The 14,918-nt window shown below is 38.5% G+C and overlaps 1 long non-coding RNA gene across 1 annotated transcript; it reads left to right on the top strand.

Moving 5' to 3' along the window:
* Nucleotides 1–673: 673 nt before the first annotated feature.
* Nucleotides 674–14,217, top strand: LOC309713554. Its single transcript, XR_014278607.1, has 2 exons — nt 674–908; nt 13,670–14,217. It is a non-coding gene; the product is annotated as an uncharacterized lncRNA (long non-coding RNA).
* The last annotated feature ends 701 nt before the right edge of the window (nt 14,218–14,918 follow it).

Here is a 14,918-nt window from a genome sequence, read left to right as displayed (position 1 = left end):
GTCATTGAATAAGTTGGTAAACCACTTCACCTCAAAGGAATTATTTAAAATTAAAAATTTCAAATGATCGATTCAAATATTGATAGTATCGATATCAATGCTGGTATCAGTATCAGATCGATACAAACGCATCTGGATCAATTTTTTTGCTTCTGTCGTCAAAGTCCAGTATGAATCCCACTGAACTGTGTTTAATACATATTTATTATCATTTTTTAAATGAAAAAATGTACCTCAAACAAGCACTATGAAAAAAACTTTGTTGTCTGTCACATCAACTCTTTATAGCCTATAGCACACTAAAACAGCAGAAGCTGACCCAAAGTCCTTTAAAGACAGGCACATTTCCAAAAACACAGTAACGAAAGCTGAAAGGTATTTCTTTTACTGGTAAGGTATTTTTAATGTGGATAGTAAAATCACAACACTGTCATTTTATGGTCATTAAAATGTGTTCAGAATTTGGTAAATGTAGGATGACTTAGCTCGTACATTTCATGACACACTGCTCTTCCACATAAGCTTCTACATAAGCTCCCCTAAAAGATACTTAAAAGTATTAGTATCAGTATTGGTATTGGCAATACAGCCCTTAATTTATTTGGTATCCGATCGACACCAAAATCTGCTGTATGACACAGAACTAGTTGCTATATGACAGGAAGTCCCGTTGCCAAATTTCAGCGACCCCTGGTGTGAGAGTGTGGAAATAACAGGATGGTGGCCGCTGTAGGACAAACAACTGTTGCCGCCGTTGATCTGAAGAGCGTGTAGGCTGCAAGTCTGCAGTTCACCTCTGCTGTCAATATGTTTCCACATCTATTTACTCTGAAGGAGGGTGTAAAACTTTGTAAAAGGAAAGGATGAACCAGTGAAGCTCACTTCTGTCGGATGACGGCGACACTGAGGTGAGTTTTTAAGGATATCTTTATCCTTACCCACTTTTCAGAGGGTAAGACTGCTTTGTTTGCTTTGGGGGGGTTTTGTTTTGCTTTTTGTGGAGGATTTTTTTTGTGTGTGTGATATTTTTGCTGCTGTTAGTGAAGTGGACTGTTGGACTCGGATGCTATGTGAGAATTTAATCAAAGTGTTTGTCAGAAGAAAATTGTGATTTTTAGAACCTAACATATCTGTCATAATGTCCGCTAATAACCACAGTCTAAAAACTTAATGCTTTACACATCACGTGTTATTTTTCTTAAAAGTAATGCAGTACTTTGCGTAATTCGTTACACTGCTCGTTGCATTACTTTCACACTTCGCAATGAATTGACACGCATTGTCTCGCAATTACTAGTTAACAGTATTAACCTTAGGCTACAGTGCCAGTGTCAACACAAATCTCTAGCTAGCTAGATGCTTGCAGAGAGCAGCAGTATAATGCAGCTGTTTCTGTCTTGGAGGCAGTTTTCAGTTTGTCCTTTCATGCAATTAAAATAACTGTAATGTAAGCTCCACCATTTCCCTCCTTCATCTGCACATGGACTGAAATCAGCTGATTGTAGGTAGCATGCAGGAAACAAAAAGGCACATTTATTTGTTTGTTTGTTTTCTTTCCTCCACCCCTGTGCAGATAACTGAAGAACCTTTGTAACTCATACAGTTAACAGTGATGTAATTACCGAACATAGCAGAGTAACGTTAGCTTACTGTGTTATTGACAAATGTAACGGGATTACAGTAACATCTTGCTTTGACACGCTTTACACCAGCAGTTACACCAGCTTATAACCAGCTGTTGTTGTTTAGCCGGTTCATTGTCAGCTGTCTGGAGACAGGAGTCATATGTCTAATCTGCTGACAGTAATTAATTCTGACAATATCAGGAATAAATGAGCATGTTTATTCAGGTTTTCATGTGTTTCATGGCTTCAGTTCAGGAGATGAGGCTTGAAGTAAGAAGGAAGAGGGTGAGGTGAAAATGAAGGAGGAGACAGAGCAGTGGTGGAGGAAGAGAAAAATATAATGAGAAGAGATAATGAAGATATATATGTACATATGGTCATATATGATTTGAAAGATGTATGAGCTTTAAATTGAAAGTAACCTATAAGGTGTGCTAAGGCTTGTCTGTAATAACATAAATAAAATGTGATTAGGCACAATTACAAGCACAATCATGTCAGGAGAAAAAGAAAACATAAACAAGTAGAGCAGGACAATATGACCAAAAATATTTATCACGATATGCATTTGAAAATTTGCGATAACGATATAACTGACGATATAATTGACACTAGACAAAATACTTTACAACTCCACATAGGGCTGTTCGATATAAGATATATATCGGATGACGATATAAAAACGTCTATTGTTTCATTTTACGCTATCGTTTGTTTTGTGGTGTTGCAAAATAAACTGTTTACGGCAATATTTTTTCATCGTTTTGATGGTCACTGTAGTGGCTATATTAATTTCTTAAAGTTCTCTGTTTGTCTTATATTTAATATAACCACACTACAGACGGACAAGCGCCTGTTTTTATGCATTGTTGTTAGCAACAACGATGGTAAAACCCAGAGGTGTGGACTCGAGTCACATGACTTGGACTCGAGTCAGACTCGAGTCATTAATTTTATGACTTTAGACTTGACTTGAAAAAATGTTCTAAGACTTGTGACTTGACTTGGACTTTTACACCAATGACTTGGGACTTGAATTGGACTTGAACCGGTTTACTTGAAAAGACTTGATATTTTACCCCAAATACAAAATTTAACATGCATATTATATAGAGATTGAAAATGTGACGTCATTCACGGGTAGAACCGCAAAGGATTCTGGGAACTCGTGGCAAGCGGTACTAGCGCACGCAGGCTTTCAATTAAAATCAGTTATACAGCATAAAAAGAAACACAAGAAGCCGTTGTATTATTAACTGCAATAGCCGGTCGCATGACAGCCACGGGAAGCCGACGGGTAAAGAGATCGGTTGTTATCGGATTACCTCGTTGAAGAGAAATTGTTCGAGCCATGTTTCCGAAGTAACAAAGAGGCGACGGGTGGCCTGGATTGCAGCCATTCAAAGGTCAAATATAACGTCCCAGAACCCTCCAGCTCACAGGTTAGTCTGCTCCAAGCATTTACACAAAGGTCAGTGTTTTTTAGTAGTTAATACGTCACTTTCATAACATAACCTGTGATATAGGTTACAAGCAAGTCTGGCGCTGAACAGAAATTGTCGCGCTATGCTCCTTTATTTATTGTGCATAAATAGTGAATTGTCCTGACACAATATTGCGTTTCGCTTCTGTTATTATGGTACATTGACAAAAACATATGCTTTTATTCACAGGATAAAACAGGTTTTTTGTATCACTAATTGCCCAGTACGATTACAGCATACAATATTATTGTCACTGCTACATTTCTGTGATGCTACCAGAAATTATTTCCACTACTAATTAATTACCGTTGAGCTCAAAGGTCCTATTAATAAACGGTTAACGAATGTGTATTTATGACGACGATTTGTGAGACTGGTAAACTTATGATACGTACGATGGTCTTTACTTTCTACACGGTGCATTTCAAGGTCCTGTACCCATCCGGCGGTAAACTGTACCTGGGCTTGTTGCAGTGACCTGAAGTTACTAAACTTCATGAGTGTATGCACTCACTCCAAGAACCGTATGATTATAAATATGCATATAAATATGCTACGATGAGATAGCTGACTTCATCTAACTAGCAAATGTTTTCAAGGCTACGTTGGTGATACAGTTTTTTTAATGTGTGTGATATTTTTGTCATGCGATTTTAAAGCTGGTCCTACAACCGCATCCAAGAATGACATGCAGCTTATCTCAGAACTGTCGGTGAAAACTATTCTTGGAGCTAGATTTAATTGAGCTGCATTTTAAAGAGGTGCAATTTCACAATTTGTGTATATTTTCTAAGTTCACTATTTTGTCATGTGTTGAGAAAAACACAGATTTTAAAATTACATGGTCTAATATTTATATTTAGCATAACTGCAACATTATTTTTTCGTTGTTTTTTTTTTTAAAGACTCGAAAGGACTTGAAATTCAAAGTTTCAGACTTGTGACTTGACTCGGACTTTTACACCAGTGACTTGAGACTCGACTCTGACTTGCCTGACATTACTTGAGACTTGACTTGAGACTTGAGGATAAAGACTTGAGACTTACTTGAGACTTGCAAAACAATGACTTGGTCCCACCTCTGGTAAAACCATCACGTGTCCGCTTGTTTATTTTCTACATAAACCTTTCACAATAAAGCTCAAGATCCTGTTGAGACTTTTCAAAATAAACAGAATCACATGAAAGAGTATGCAGAGTATTTACCGATGAGAAGCAAAAAAGAGCCGTCAGGTGCTAAAAAATAAACCTTAGACTCAAACGTTAGAACAGGCTTTTCCAAAACTGCAGCACGCTGTGTAATAAATACTCGCAAAGAAAACGGCGGCTGTTACAACCTATGTCTAAAAATGTGTAGTTTCCTGCATCGGTAAAACACTCGACACCAGATACACGACGCCCAGCTGGAAACACTTCAGCTGCCCGAGATTTACAGAATTTACAGATAATGTTAAATTTTTGTGATTTATATCGTTATCGGACGATAGATGTTTTATATCGGGATATGAGATTTTGGTCATATCGCACAGCCCTAACTCCACGACTTTATTAGTGCAAAAAAACCCCCCAAAAACATCAATGTGTTTTCACTTAAACAAGCAGCTGTTTTTTATGTGCATTAAAGTTATATAAAAATGTAACAGTGCAAATGCAAATTCCTTGCTGACAGTTTAACCAAAAGGCATTTCCAGTGGAAATTGGCCAAAATATCCTCAGTAATGCTCCGGGCTGTGCTCCGACAATCCATCAAGCCGATTTTCAGAAAAATCAAAGGATTGATTTTAAGTGTGCCGTATTTTCCAAAAAACACGGTAATAACGACGGCCCGCTAGCACGCGCTACCAAAAATAGTGCTTTGTTGTGTATCTGACGGACGAAAGCTAAACCAGTTCCACACCACTGAAGTTGCAGCATTTTTACAAACCAATTCTGGTTCATCCGTTTCATTCAACGATCCACTTTCGCTCTTCTCATTCTCTGTTGCCGGCATGCTTTTTCCGCCATGTGCGTATGAAAACAAAGGCACTGCACATGCGCGTTTTACCCATATTCTATTGCGATATTTCATTTTCTTATCATTGCCCGACCCAGTGTGTGAATGTGTGTGTGAATGGGTGGATGACTGGATATGTAAAGCGCTTTGGGGTCCATAGGGACTAGTAAAGCGCTATATAAATACAGGCCATTTACCATTATACCGGTATTACTGTGAACGGTATGATATGGCCCAGCCCTATAAACAAGTATCTTAAATTAACTCGATTAACTTTAGGAAGGGTTTATTTTATATGTACAGCTAGTACGTATTAAGGCATTCTTCTTTTCCCAGTCAGAATGGAACAATTTTTTTTAAAATCATTTTTAAATGCAACAGAAGCTTTAGCAACCTTAAAAAATCCTGGATTGAAAACAAGAAACTTAAATAATTTTCAAATTCCTTTCTCCATCCAGTTTTTGTAAAAAAAAAAAAAAAAGCATTCATTTGTCAGAAGGCACAATTGCACACTCGTCTATATAACCCTGCTTTATGGTTTTGTAATAAACTCTAATTCAGTGCATAAAAAAATTAAAAAATTAGCCTTTGACAGGAAGAATCTAAAAGACCCTGCACAGTTCTCGAAATGTCTTTGGACGGATGAAGCCAACATTAACTTACTAACTTGTTATCTTATGGCATGAGTATGCATGGCTGCCAGTGAAACAGGCTCAACAGTGTTTAATGATGATATGACTGAAGTAACTGCATGAATTCTGAAGTGCACGAGGCTGTACTCTCTGCTCAGATTCAGTCAAATGCTGAAGAACAGATGAACTGTGATCATGGTGCAAATGCATAATTACCCAAAGCAAACTGCTTGCAAAGTGATGTGCGATACCACTGATTTCCTTTCCGATCCGATACCAAGTAAAATTCAGGGTGGTATCGGCGATACTGATCTGATACCGATACTCTGTACAAAAACTTAATGTTTCATTGCATTTCATAATACAATATATAATTGTATTATGTAATTGTAATAATAACATAACCATATTGCTTCATAATGATTAGAGGACATCAGACAACTTTTTTTATTGCTTAATAATGCAGAATAATCATATAGAAATAAAAAAAACTGACGTTGTGCGCTATTTGAGCATGTTGCCTGCCTGCAGCACAAAAGGACTCTGCGAGAGACGTCTGTCTCGCCCTAACAGCACCTGTCCCTGTCCTCCTCTTCAGTTCGCCTCAACATAAGCTTATCATATTCTGTGATGTGATTTACTCCGAGGTGTTTGACGAGGTCAGTGGTGTTGCCACAACAACGTGTCCACACAGGACTCTGTTTGCGCTCAGCCATTGTTGTGAGTGTGCACGCCAGGGGCTGCAACACATTTATACAGCCGTATTCTGCATATGACTATGAAAGGCGTAAGAGGAAGTAGTTCCTTCCAAATTAGACGATCCGAATTGTATAGTTTCTTTCCACTGCGTTCATTTTAATGGAAAAACTACAAATTTACCCCAGAGTACTAAAATATCGATATTATAATATGAGAATCGATTCTAGAACATAAATTGCTGGTATCGGAAGAATCGATATTTCAGTATCGATCCGCACACCACTAGGAAATACAGCATTAGTGATATCCATTGGTTCTAGACTTCAGGTAATCATTGACTGTGAAGGGATTTCATTCAAGTATTGAAAATCAATCATTATGTTTAAAATTCTGCTAGTCTGTGAAATTTATTTTGACCCTCTGGAAATAGGTAGCTGTGCATAAAAATGGTCTTAACTCCTAAACAGCTAATGCAAGATATACAATGGCATGTAAAAGAAACTGGCTGAATACATTAGGCTATGGTAATAAAATTACTTCCACCTCTCTAAATGTATTTTACAGGTAAACTACTTCATTGGAAATTTCAATCGTGTTTTTGACCAAGAATAAATAAGCTATTAAGAAAGTCAGTTTCTGCCTTTGTTTCCTTCTAATGCCCTATAGGTTCTCCCTGGAAAATATGTGCAAACAAGTACAAGATTGTGAGATTACTCAACATAAGCAAAAGCTGGTTAGGGTGTCTGATAAGAACCGTGCAAAACTCAACAGTGTTACTCAACCCCTTTAAAGAAATGGCACTAATCACTATTTACACAACTGTGTATTATGAAAAAATAAGCTTTTCTCACTTGGTGTAGGGATTATCTCTAGAACTGCTATTTCACTGACAGCTAAGAAGATCTGCAAGAGCTGCAAGATCAAACTTCCCCAAAATGTATGGAAACACATATGCAGACTTTCAGAAGGAATGTTTGGATCAGATAGGGTTCAGCGTGTTTGGCTTGGAGCTGAACCATCACTGTAAATGCTCTTTGTGTAACATAGTATGAGCTGATAAGTGGCTGCAAAGGAGTTGACATTTATAGATTGGTCTGTAAATGCTTGTCTACGCAAATAATGAATAAAAATACAACTCCGTGTCTAAAGACAATCATCCCAAACACACTTAAACAGTTACACAAGAGAAAAGTATAAAATATTTATTGACCTAGCACATATCTTAGTGTGAATCCATTAATAGTAGTTTTATTTTAAGCTGAAGGTTGAGAAACAGAAATAGACTCACATCTGTCCTCAGATTTGTGCGAGACCAATACACAGTTGAGTATAATGGATATAATTACTTTGATCTTTGACCTTTTGACCCATTCTGTTTTGAAACTCTATATGTGAAAACTATAACCATTGTTTGCTCAATAATCAGTGTGTTTCTTTATGCTACACCTCAGATACACCAAAGAAGAACACTTGACAGTAGTTAGCACCAGAGAGTTAAAATGATCTGAAATTTAAATTTGGATCCCTGTACACTCAGTGCTAAGCAACTGACAAAAAAAACAAACAACTGACAACTGTTCATAAAATGAAATATATTGAGAAAAGGCTGCCATGTTAACTATTATAAGGACACAGGTTTTTGGCTGTTTTGGGGCTGAGTTTTTCCAGCCTTGCCTGGAGCCGTGGAAAAAAGATCACAATGTTTGGTTGTGTTTGGCTGACTTTTAAGCTTTGTGACAGTTAATGCGATCAGGTTTATTCTTCACGCTATCAAAGATGTTTTAGGTTTTATTTCAGTGTTTTATTTTCACAGTCTAACTGTGCTAATCTTAAAAAAACAAAAATCTAAAAGGTAACAGTGTAACATTTATTACGTTATTGGAGGCAAATTCTGACCAATCACAACTCACATTGACCAATACCTTTTAAATCTGAGCAAACAAGCAGCAGTTCAGAGGTGACTCAGCGGAGGATAAAAGAACTGTCCTTAACTTTATTATCAACATTTACTGTACTGTGGATGTCAGATATTGTGACTGAAGTTTTGGTTACCCAGAACCTGCTTGCCTCTCTCCTGGTGTTAATGGAATAGTTGCACCAGACGTGGCATTCAGAATTTAAAACAAGGTAAGAAAAGAAATCTCATTTATCATAAGCATTGTCAAGAAATACATCACATGTAATGATGTGCTTTCTTGCGTTTTTTGGGTTGTTGTTTTTTTTTTAATTTTTTTGTTATACAGTTTTGTGACTACTTGAGTTTCTGGCTGTTCAGGTTACACTGAAGATGAAGGCATTTCATGCAGCAATTTTTTAGCAGTCATTTTCTGTTGAAAGTAGTAGTAGGAGTTTTGGTAGAGTAATAGAAAAAACCAGAGAACAGACAAGAGTTGGAGATTCAAATTTTTACATATTTTAGTTTCTCATTGAAAGCAAAGGTTGTTTCAATTGCGATGATTTAATGAATTTCAAACGCAGTGTGCTATTCTCTCTCTCACTGTATCGCTCTCTCTCTTCTTATGTAAGTCAGTATAGCTTTCTCTTTCTCCCATCTATATGACAGTAATCATCTGAATATGACAATATTTATTAGGGGTGCAACGATACGGTTCGATACTTTGGTGTCACGGTTCGATATTTTTTCGATACAAAAGAATGTTCATGCCTTTTTAATTTGTCATTTGTTAAAATTATAAATATATATTTTAACTCAAAAGTACAGTTTTTAAATTTAATGTTGCTGAAACAAGAAAAAAAATTTTTTTAAAATCTATCTGATTGAGGAATCACTCATCTTTGGATGCGTGGGGCTGGACGACGTCAACACGTTAACGAGCTATTGCCACTAACGCACTAGTTCCCACCAATGTAATTGAGCATTGCGTGGCACATCCGACATACTGTTTTACTTTTGTCCATGACGTGCTTACCTTCAGGGTCATGCTTCACATGAAAACCTAAATAGTTCCAAACGCCAGATGTGAATGAGGGTGGGGGAGGTTCAATTTCGGGTAGTGTTGAGGCAATTGCCATGTTGCAACGAGCTTAACTTCTGTCTCGCTAGCTTGCCCCCACACACACACACATCTGCACTCGACAGTGCAGCCTGGGCGGAGTAGTCGAACGCAGATCCACTGAGCTCTCAACACAGACAGCATCGTCAGAAGAAAAGTTGATAAAATAAATTAAAAATTTTGTATTGTTTGATACATATGCGTACCGAACCGAAAGCACTGTATCGAACGGTTCAATACCGATACGAGTATTGTTGCACCCCTAATATTTATGTAGTTATACTTTGGACCCTGGTGTTAAAGTGAATGGATAAGCCTTGTTGGGCAGCACAGACTGCAGCAAAAATAATAATGACAGAAAGGACATAAATATAGTAGAATAGTATGAGTATAAAATTCAGTAATTACAAGGCATAGCCCAGATGGCTCTAGCGATGGCGACCGTGGCTCAGAGGTTTGGGAAGCTCATCTGTAACCGGAAGGTTGCCGGTTCGATCCCCGGGCTCTCTGTCCTGGTCGTTGTGTCCTTGGGCAAGACACTTTACCCTACCGCCTACTGGTGTTGGCCAGAGGGGCACGATATGGCAGCCTCGCTTCTGTCAGTCTGCCCCAGGGCAGCTGTGGTAGCTTGCCTCCACCAGTGTGTGAATAGTGGCATTGTAAAGCGCTTTGGGTGACTTGAAAAGTGCTATATAAATCCAATCCATTATTATTAGTTTGTAAAGAGATGGAAATCTGGGCATCTCACCTGCCTAAATGCAGCAGATAATCCACCTGTTGAAACTGGGATGATATACAAAAACCTTAATCACCCATGGTCATGTCATGTGGGTGTTTTCACCCCCACTTTGGAGCAGTGTTTTTCAAAACACCTGCGCTTTGGAAGCTCGTCACACGGTGTGTTCCAATATTCAGTTTTGCTTTGGAATAGCCCTAACTGAGGAAAATGACAAGGAAGTATCCGCATAGCACATAATAAGAGCCACTCCACATCTCCAAATACTAGGAAAAAGAGCGTAAATGCCTCCTTTATTGTCCCGTTTAGCACAGAAAGCATCCTTTATGAAAGGAGAGGAGCAAATACCGTCCTATAAGGCGATTTATTGTGATGTTACAGTTCCAGGGTGATCTACTAACTGTATGCTATCCTTTGTGTACAAAGATGTGGGTAGAAATTTACCAAAATTATCCAGCGTAAGCTCAGGTTTCACGCATGTGTTTTTCTCTGAAAACAGTAATCCGGTTGAGATAAATTAATTGTGTTACAGATTCAGCAGTGACGGTAACTTGCTTTGTGCACACTGCTGAAAAAAAGACAGCTCGGCTCTGATGATTTCTGCTCTTTTTTTTGACAATCCCAGTATTACTTATGACCAATAAGCGGAGCTTACCTCTCATCCGGACTGAGTGAAGAGTTTTAGGACAGAGACAGTTTGGGCAGCCTTAAGCCATCCACCCAAAATACTGAGTAAGCACTTCTTGTTTCTTGATTTTTTTCAGGACTAGATTTGTAAAAATGCAGTAAATTGTGTCCCTCAGATTTTATAATTCACATTTTCGTGAGTCGTGTAAACATTTTTCTCCTGAAAGGAAAGCTCCTACAAATACATATGCTGAGATGCTAAGGCCAGCAGCAAAAATACTCCCGTTCACAACTTTCAGTCACAAACACTGTGCCTATTTAAGTAAGCTTATAAACATCAAAAGATGGCTTTACTCTGCCGCAGACACAAGTAGTAGTAAATTTGAGAAAAAATGCTTTTTCTCTAAAATTCCAACCTTGGTGTATTAAGATGCATTCTGTAATCTTTCTTCTGCACACACTAGTTTCAACATATAAGGAGACTAGTGTTAGGTGATTCTGATTCTCAACGGACTGCTGTTCTCTTTATCTTCCTTATCATTGCTCCTTCTCACATTTCTTTGACCTTGATAAAAAGGTCACCAAGGTCAAAGAAGAGGTTAGGAAAAGGAGACAGGGGGTGCTTTTGGAACAGAGCCCACGATCACAGTCAAAAATGTTGGTTTGAAGCAGCTGATTAAAGTGAGTGACCCTCGTTACCAACTCCATGGCCATACGCATTTGTCTCTACACGTGTCATGGCAGAGAGACCGTTGAACACTTGTGGGGTTTTTTCAGTATGAGCCTTTCAGTATGGCATTTTATCTCATAACATATTGGTTGCTCTGAGCTCAAGTAATCAGCATATTATATTTGAGTATTTGCCAAAGTGATATATTATGTGTTTACTGTGTTTGGATATTACATGTTGCACATCATCAGAGCACCTGTGGTGAGAAATAGTGAAGTGTTGCAGGTCACAGTGACCCCTTAATGATAGTAAATGAGGGCTGAAAAATTCCAGTTTTGTCCAGAATCTGCACCCCTACAGGGTTGAGATCGTGGAGTGGAAATTTACAGAGAGGATGAGGGGCTTTTTTGTATAAAAGCGAGAGCCCCCAAGGGTTCGGGGCAGTTTGTCTTTTGTTGTCGAGGAACACTTTGCTTTTTGTCTATGCTTTTTTTATAAGTTCATCGTTTCAATATTTTAACCTGTGACTGAACCTCCATGTCCAGAGGGAATTTTTTGTTGTTGTTTTTTGGGGAGTTGGACATAGAGATCATTTAAAAATATTGAGCAGAGTGTAAATCCTCAGTTGAGTTCCTCAGAAATCCTCAGTTATGCAGATATTTTTAAAAGAAAGTGTGCCCTGACTTGTATACCATTAACATTGCAGTTTGGGGTCTTTGTTTTAAATGTAGCCAAACAAATCTGCTTGTTTGATTATGTAATCCACTTCATGGTTTTGGAAGAAAAAAATATATCCAATGTGTGTCACCAATTTAAACTTTAAATGTAGCATCCCTGGGTGATGGTTAACCAAAGTTAACTAGTAACTACTCAAGTCAAAGTTTGCCAGGTAACATAATCTATATGTATGTAATATAATTTAATCTACAATTCACACATCTGAATTTACAGTAGTGGTTCCAGTCGCTACAATTATACATGAGGAAGGTTCAAAGAATCTCCTGTTTTAAAGATTTCTGCTTAAATGTGCTTAGTGATATGTACACAGAGAAATGAGTTCTGGTTGCACATGAACCTGAAGAACCTCAGCGATTTTATCACAGTCACTTTCAATAATCCTTTAAAGAATGCTGCCCCCTGCTGTGCTAAAGATGATTATTCTCCATGGGACTGTTCCCATTCAGTGGAGTCAGTTTTAACTTTAAGGAAGTGTTCCTGAAGTATTAAAGCACTTGCCATACATATAATCCAGTTTATTATTACCCCTCATAAAAGGCTGAGGATGTGTATTTGTCCCGCTGGGTGAGCAGGTGGGCAACGTAGGAGTTTGAAATTGATACCATTAGTGTATCTACTAAAAATTACAGTGACCTCGAGTCCCCTCAAGTTGTGCTCATTGACAAAAACTAATTTAGACTGATGGCAACGTCCTAGCAGTCTGTCTGTATTTATAAATAAGACAGCATTTATCGTTATTATTGTCATTTTTATTTTATGTAGATGCACGGAGCCTGCTGTCCTATTTGTACCTGTGTGACTGAGCCATTAGCTTGCTCTGCATTAGGAAGTCCAGTGTTGGATGGTTTCACAGATGAATTAATTCAACAGTGCAGTGGCACGCTGTTTAGCACTGTTGATTGTTTGCTTGGGTCATCCCCGGGTACTCCGGTTTCCTCCCACAGTCCAAAGACATGCAGTTAGTGGGGATAAGTTAATTGGAAACACTAAATTGCCCATAGGTGTGAATGTGAGCACGAATGGTTGTCTATGTGTTAGCCCTGTGACAGACTGGCGACCTGTCCAGGGTGTACCCTGCCTCTCGCCCTAAGACAGCTGGGTAGGCGCCAGCCCCCCCCCCCCCCTTCCCCCCCGCGACATATAAGCAGAAGTGAATGGATGGATTAATTCAGTGTATTTTCCTATTATCTCAGGATGGTGGTGCATGGGATAGCCCTCTTGATCATAGTATTCCCAAAGTATTTTAACAACATGTCTATATGTGGTGTCCCTGTATTGATATTGCATTACTATGTTGTATCATTTTTTTGTCTCCTGCCCCTACTTTTTTGAAGTAGTGCCAGTTTTTTTCTTAACCTAAAGTTAGTTAATTTAATAGGACACACTGAATGAAGTTTGTAAGTAACAATATATAAGAACAAATGCCTCTTCTTTTGCATTTTTACTTTCAGACGCTGTCAGACTCCACCTGACCATCTGCTGATCATCTGTTGTCTCCTGTCATCAGTCTGCTGCCTACACATATGCTGCTCAGCTTTAGCGTGTAGAAAGCAGAAAGCTGTTTTTCTGATGCTTTTGGCCAGAATGTTGTCTGGCTAAAGTCTTTCCTTCCTGCTTCCTACTTGCTTCCTCATCTGACCGAGTGTGGCTGATGTCTTGCCTGCCCACCTATTATCAGCTGTAAGATCATTGTTAAAGCAGTGAACTTCCTTTTAACGCTTTAAATGCTCATTGAAAAGAATTTGGGCATTTCTTGTCTTTTTCCATCCTTGCATGATGACTTTTCCACCCTGTGACCACTTTCTGTGATGGTACTTTATAGTAGAAACAGTGCTCAAGGGCTGTGCTATACTTCTGTTATCACTTGTCAGCATTATAAAGAATGCGAAATGTGGAAAGCAGTACAAGTAAAGAAACGGTCTTTTTTTTTTAAAGATTACAGTATAAGCAAGGTGCCATAAAGTATCCAAGCATATCGGCTAATAAAAGGTTTCCTTAATATTAGAATTGTTTACTAAATTTTCGTTCATTTTTTAACTATAACTTTATATAAAAGATGGATGTAGCCACCATCATGTCACCTATTTATTTCTGAACTCTGAAGTGTTATGGTAACAGATAAAACTACTGTATATATAATAATATTTATGGAATGAATTTATTCAGCTGTACCATGATCTGGATGCTGGCATGCTGCCAAACACACAGTAAGGATTTCCCTCCCTGAGTTTGTTTAGCATAGTCTCAGTTGCCCTGCACACATACCAAGCATATTAGTGACAGCTGTAGCAACTGGGCTGGAATCACTTCTGCTGGTATTGAATTGCTGATTTGGTGAATTTTTAAATGGGATTTTGCTACCAGCATTTTTGCACCATTTCTGTATCTATTTGCACGTCAAAGTGCATTGTTTGGTCATTGTTTTACAAACCTCAAATACGACAGAAAGAGTAGAAGACCATCTGGGACTCCACCAACTGCTCTTAGAACTGAAGAAACTTCTTGGATGAGAGATGAAAAGTCTTCAAAAAGTCCAGATGCTTTTCTTTCCAAGCTCCTTAGAGTACGATGACCTGAGAGCCTCCACAGTCCTATAACCAGCCCAACTGGTAGTCAGTGTGGGCCAAAGTAGCTTAGCCCCAGTTAGCGCTCCCTTGGCTGGTCCTCCCGAGCAGCCAGGAAATCAGGCTGCATTGGGTG

Source organism: Aulonocara stuartgranti (genome assembly GCF_965226115.1).
Source record: "Aulonocara stuartgranti genome assembly, chromosome: 8".
Classification (NCBI taxonomy): Eukaryota; Metazoa; Chordata; class Actinopteri; order Cichliformes; family Cichlidae; genus Aulonocara; species Aulonocara stuartgranti.
Note: the sequence above shows the minus strand (reverse complement) of the source record. Positions and strands in the feature narration are given on the sequence as shown.